At 43.3% G+C, this 6,499-nt stretch overlaps 1 pseudogene; it reads left to right on the forward strand.

Moving 5' to 3' along the window:
- Nucleotides 1–928: 928 nt before the first annotated feature.
- Nucleotides 929–3,449, forward strand: LOC124976644 (cullin-1-like; annotated as a pseudogene).
- Nucleotides 3,450–6,499: the final 3,050 nt, after the last annotated feature.

Here is a 6,499-nt window from a genome sequence, read left to right on the forward strand (position 1 = left end):
TGAGTTTTCCCAGACCTTCAAAGAAGAACTAACACCAATACTCCTCTTATTCCATAAAATAGAAAAGATGGGAACCCTTCCAAACTCATTCTATGAAGCTAGTATCACCCAGATACCAAAACCAGACAGACACATCAAGGAAAAAAAAATTCAGACCAATATCCCTGATGAACATAGATGCAAAAATTCCTAATAAAATACTGGCAAATTTGCATACAACAACATATTAAAAAGATAGTGCACCATGATCAAGTGGGGTTCATCCCAGTGATGCAAGGTTGGTTCAAAATACAGAAATCAATAAGAGTAATTCATACATCAATAGACTAAAGACAAGACAAGAAAAACTAGGGATAGTAGGAACATACCTCAACAGTGTAAAACCAACATTGTTCTAAACCCAAGGCCAACATTGTTCTAAACAGAGAAAAATTGAAAGCATTCTCTCTAAAACCTGAAACAAGACAGGAATATCTTCTTTCACCACTTCTATTCAACATGGTCCAGGAAACTCTAGCAGGAGCAATTAGATGAAAGAAATCAAAGGGATCTGAAGAGGAAAAGAACTCAAACTATCACTATTTGCTGACAACATGACTCTATATTTAGAAGACCCAAAAAACTACACCAGAAAAGTTCTAAAACTCAAAAATGAATTCAGCAAAGTAGCAAGATATAAAATTACACCCATAAATCAATTGTGTTCCTATACATCAGTGACGAATCAACTGAAAGAGAAATTAGGAAAATTATCCCATTCGAAATAGTCTCAGCAGGCTGACCCCAAGGTGGGCAGGTGCAGGGGGGTCAGGGCCCAGGATGCAGCTCTCAGAGCCTGGCCCCTTTTGGGGCCACCTGCACTTCTCCAACTTTCTTATCTTGGCCAGGTTCTGTCGCCTGGTGTGGAGGCTCATGACTGGATGCAGCTATGTCCCAGGCCAGCTCCAGCCAGGTGTATGCAGGGGTGGTGGAAGCCCCTCTCCTTTGGGAAGTTTCTGTGGGGGCCAGAGCCCCTGCCCAAGGTTTGCCTGCAGTGCGATTTCATTCTTTACACTTAAAGGACATCCTTTCTGTGCTACCATGAATGAATTTGGGGTGATACTGTATATTTTCAACTAATGGAGAACTAACTGTGTCTTGAATAAGGATCGCTGCCCTGGATGACTTCAGAACACTGCTCACAGTGTCATCCAACAGGGGTCAGAATCCCCACAGACTGAAGCAGATTGGCCTTGACCAGGTCTGGGATGACCTCAGAGCTGGAATCCAGCCAGTGTACACCAGACGAAGCATGGCCAAGTCCATATACATGCAACTGCATCCTCATGTTTATAACTGCTGTACAGTGTACACCTGTCCAACCAAGGGGAGCTGGAGTCCCTCCTTCTAAATCGAAAAAAGGGGCAGACACCTGGAGGGGCTCAATTTGTTGGTCTGGAATTGTACAAAAGACTTCAGGAATTTTTGAAGAACTATTTTACAAATCTTCATATGGATGGAGAAGTTCTGATGGCTGAGGACATACTGAAGTTCTACACTCAGCAATGGGAAGAGTACCAATTTTCAAGCCAAGTGCTAAATGGAATCTGTGCCTACCTAGATAGACATTGGGTTCACTGTGAATGTGATAAAGGATGAAAAGGAATATATGAAATCTATTCACTTGCATTGGTGACTTGGAGAGATCATCTGTTCAGGTCATTGAGTAAACAGGTAACAAAGGCTGTTTTAAAACTGATTGAAAAGGAAAGAAATGGTGAGACCATCAATACAAGACTGATTGGTGGAGTTGTACAGTCTTATGTGGAATCGGGCTGAATGAAGATGAGGCACTTGCAAAGGTCCCTACATGAACAGTCTATAAAGATTCCTTTGAATCTCAATTTTTGGCTGGCACAGAGAGATTTTATACCAGAGAGAGTACTGAATTCTTGCAGCAGAACCCAGTTACTGAATATATGAAAAAGGCAGAGTCTCGTCTGCTTGAGGAACAGTGTAGAGTTCAGGTTTAAAGCACACAGACGAGTTGGCTGGGAAACGTGAGCAGGTCCTCATCGAAAAGCACTTGGAAAATTTCCACAGTTTCAGAATTTACTGAATGCTGACAAGAATGAGGATTTGGGATGCATATCTTGTGTCTAGAATCCAGAATGGCCTGGGAGAGTTGAAAAAGCTGCTGGAGACACATGTTCATAATCAGGGTCTTTCAGCAATTGAGAAGTGCGGTGAAGCTGCCTTAAATGACCCCAAAATGTATGTACAGACAGTGCTGGACGGTCATAAAAAGTACAATGCCCTGGTAATGTTGGCATTCAACAATGATGCTGGCTTCGTGACTGCGCTTGACAAGGCATGTGGTTGTTCCGTGACTAACAATGCAGTTACCAAAATGACCCAGTGGTCCCGTAAATCCCCTGAGCTGCTGGCGTGATACTGTGTCTCCCTGTTGGAGAAGAGTTCCAAGAACCCAGAAGTGGCAGAACTAGAAGGCACAACCAGGCAAGTGACGGCTGTCTTCAAGTACACAGGAGAAAAGGATGTGTTCCAGAAGTTCTACGGGAAGATACTGGCCAAGAGGTGCGTGCATCAGATCAGTGCGAGGCACGATGCTGAAGCGAGCGTGTGGTTTTGAGTACACCTCCAAGTTTCCGCGGATGATCCAGGACATGGGTGGGAGCAAACATTCGAATGAGCAGTTTGAAAAGCACCTGATGGATTCAGAACTGCTGGACTTGGACTTCGGTTTCCAAGTCCTGAGTTCTGGTTCGTGACCCTCCCAGCAGTCCTGCAGTTCGACTTACCCTCCGAGTTGGAACGAAGCCACCAGTGATTCACAGCTTTCTATGTCGGCTGTCACAGTGGCAGAAAATTGACATGGTAGTATCAGTTGTCCAGAGGAGAACTGGTAGCAACTGCTTCACGAAGAGGTACACTTTGCAGGTGTCCCAGATCCAGTACCACCCAGAGGACGCCTGCACCATGCAGCAGTTGACCGAGAGCCCGCAGATCAAAATGGACATCCTGGCACGGGGTCTGCGGATTTTACTGAAGTCGTAGTTACGAAGTTACTCGTCCTGGAGGACAGAAACGCAAATCTCGACGAGGTGGAGTTGAAGCTGGATGCCTTAATAAATTTATATCTTGGTTATAAAAATAAGAAATCGAGGGCTAACATCAATGTGCCAATGAAAACTGAACAGAAGCAAGAACAAGAAACCACACACAAAAACACTGAGGAAGACCGCAGACTCCTGATTCAGGCGGCCATCACAGGGATCATGAAGATGAGGAAGGTCCTGAAGCGCTGGCAGTTGCTCCGCAAGGTCCTCACTCAGCTGTACTCCAGGTTCGCTGTCCCCGTGATCAAGAAATGCATTGACATTCTGATTGAGAAGGAATATTTGGAGCGAGTCGATGGTGAAAAGGTCACCTAGAGTTACTTGGCATAACCCTTCTAGAAGAGTCTGCACGACACGCAGCAAGCAAATAATTCTGAGGGAGAGATGGAAACAAGTCAAGTTGATCGCAGACAGCCTGCCACCGTTTGGACCTCCCTTTTTAAAACTGCGACCAAGACTCCCATCTACTGGTCTCGGATTTACAGCAGAACTGCTCAGGACTGATACATTTCAAGTCTGTAAATGCGGACACCAACGCCACTTAACCTAATTTAAGAACAGAGGTGAACTGAACCTTTCATGCTGAGGGCTGCATACTGCGATTAACCCAGACATTGGCTACCTGATTAGCAGCTGTTGTCCAAGGCAGTGCCTATAATGCTGGCAGTACTTTGAGAGCAAGTCTGAACGGACCCACGTGTAACCCGCTATGAAGAACCATTTGTATAGTGTTTCATTTTTTAATGTGTGAAAACAAAGGAAATTAAAGGATTTCTGTACAAGTTGTATTTGGTTTTAAGTTACTAATTTCTACATGTAAATAAAAAATATAATGATTGTGCAAAAAAAAATAGTCTCAAAGAAAATAAAATATTTGGAATCAATCTAACAGAAGAAGTGAAAGACCTGTACAATGAAAACTACAGAACACTAAAGGAAAAAATTGAAGAAGATCTTCGGAAATGGGAAGATCTCTCATGCTCTTGGATATGCAGAATTAACATTGTCAGAATGGCCATACGATCAAAAGCATTATACAGATTTAATGCAATTCCTATTAAGGTTCTGATGAAGTTCTTCATAGAAATAGGAAAAGCAGTCATGAAATTCACTTGGAAAAATAAGAGGCACAGAATAGCCAAAGCAATCCTCAGGGAGAAAAGTGAAGCAAGAGGCATCGCAATACCAGACCTTGAACTATACTGTGGAGCCATAATAATAAAAATGGCATGATATTTGCACCAAAACAGACATGAAGACCAATGGTACAGACCAGAAGACACAGAGACAAACCCACATAAATACAGGTATTTCACACTAGACAAAGGTGCCATAAACATACATTGGAGAAAAGAGAGCTTCCTCAACAAATGGTGCTGGGAAAACTGGAAATCCACATGTAGCAGAATGAAATTGAACGCCTATCTCTCACCCTGCACAAAACTCAGCTCAAAGTGGATCAAGGATCTAGGCATTAGACCAGAGAACCTGCGTCTGCTAGAAGAAAAAGTAGGCCCAACTCTTCATCATGTTGGCTTAGGAACTGATTTCCTCAACAAGACTCCTACAGTGCAAGAAAGAAAATCAAGAATCAATAAATGGGATGGTACCAAACTAAAAAGCTTCTTCACAGCAAAGGAAACAATCAAGAATATGAGGAAAGAGCCAATAGACTGGGAGAAAATCTTTGCCACCTGCCCTAATATAGAGTATTAATCTCCAGGATATAAAAAGAACTAAAAAACCTTAACATCATAAAAACATATAGCCCAATCAATAAATGGGCAAAGGAACTAAACAGACACTTGAAGGAAGAAGAAATATGAATGGTCAACAAATATATGAAAAAATGTTCAATATCTCTAGTAATTAGAGAAATGCAAATTAAAATTACACTGAGATTTTATCTCACTCCTCTCAGAATGGCAACTATCACGAATACAAGTAATAATACATGTTGGCAAGAATGTGGAGAAAAGGGTACACTCATACATTGCTGGTGGAACTGAAAATTGGTGCAACCATTCTGGAAAGCAGTATGGAGACTCCTCAGAAAACTTGGAATGGAATCGCCATTTGACCCAGTTATTCCACCCCTCAGTATATACCCAGAGACTTAAAATTAGCATACTACAGTGACACAACCACATCAATGTTCACAGCAGCTAAATTCACAACAGCTAAACTATGGAACCAACCTAAGTGCCCTTCAATAGATCAGTGGATAAAGAAAATGTAGTACATATACACAAGGAAATATTATTCAGTCATAAAGAAAAATGAAATCATGGCATTTGCCAGTAAATGGGTGGAACTGGAGACTCATGCTAAGTCAAGTAAACCAATCCCCCAAATCAAAGGCTGAATGTTCTCTCTGATATGTGAATGCTGACTCACAATAGGAGGGGGAGCGGGAGGAGTGGAGGTTTACAGATTGGATGGGGAGAATGGAAGGAATGGAGGGGGATGGAAATGGGAGAGACAGTAGAACGAGTCGGACATAACTTTCCTATGTTCACGTATGAATATTTGACCAGTGTAACTCCACATCACGTACAACCACAGAATGGCAAGTTACACTCCAGGTATGTAGGATATGTCAAAATGCATTCTACTGTCATGTTTAACTAAAAAGAACAAATTCTGAAAAAAGAACTAAAACCGTCCCAAGAATGAGGTCACAAAACTCTTCAGCCTGGGGTACGTGAGGTCCAAGATGCAGTCACCTAGGTGGTTCTGAGCCTCCACAGCAGGTCCCTGGGACTCCCTGACACCATGAAGATAATGAGCAGCTCTATGCAAGCCTTTTCCTGCTCACCTCCCTTCTTTGCCTGGGTCGTTCAGCCTAAGTGAGCAGGGGCTTATGGGAACTCCTGTCGACCCGTGTAACTGTAGCAATCCGCTCGCTGAGACTCCTTATCCTTTTTTTTATCTATAAAACCAGAAACTACAGGTGTCATTTTGGAGCACTTATCTGGGCCATGAGGATAGCTGTTTTCTGGTGGCCATCCTCACTTTGCCCCACACCTTGTTCTGACACTCGGTGTGTCTCCATCTGCCTTTCAGGTGAAAGATCATGAGTTGAACTGTCTTAAGTCGGGGACCATCTGCACTTGGTGATCTTGCCGCATTACAAAACTTCTCTGTGCCCCAGCATTCTCGTTGGTATGAGATGATGATATTACCTGCTAAGTTGATGTGAAGATCAGCTGGAGATCGAGCCGAGCAGACATCCAGCACAGTGCCTGGAAAGCAGCAAAGTCCCTCCCGCTAGGTCGCTGTTGGGGCCACTGCCACCCAAGCCTCCTCCAACCGTCCCCCAACCGGCCACTGGAGCCATCTTTCCAAAATGCCCAGTGCTCACACACCAGCACCTTCTC

This window comes from Sciurus carolinensis, chromosome 2 (assembly GCF_902686445.1).
Source record: "Sciurus carolinensis chromosome 2, mSciCar1.2, whole genome shotgun sequence".
In the NCBI taxonomy this organism is placed as follows: Eukaryota; Metazoa; Chordata; class Mammalia; order Rodentia; family Sciuridae; genus Sciurus; species Sciurus carolinensis.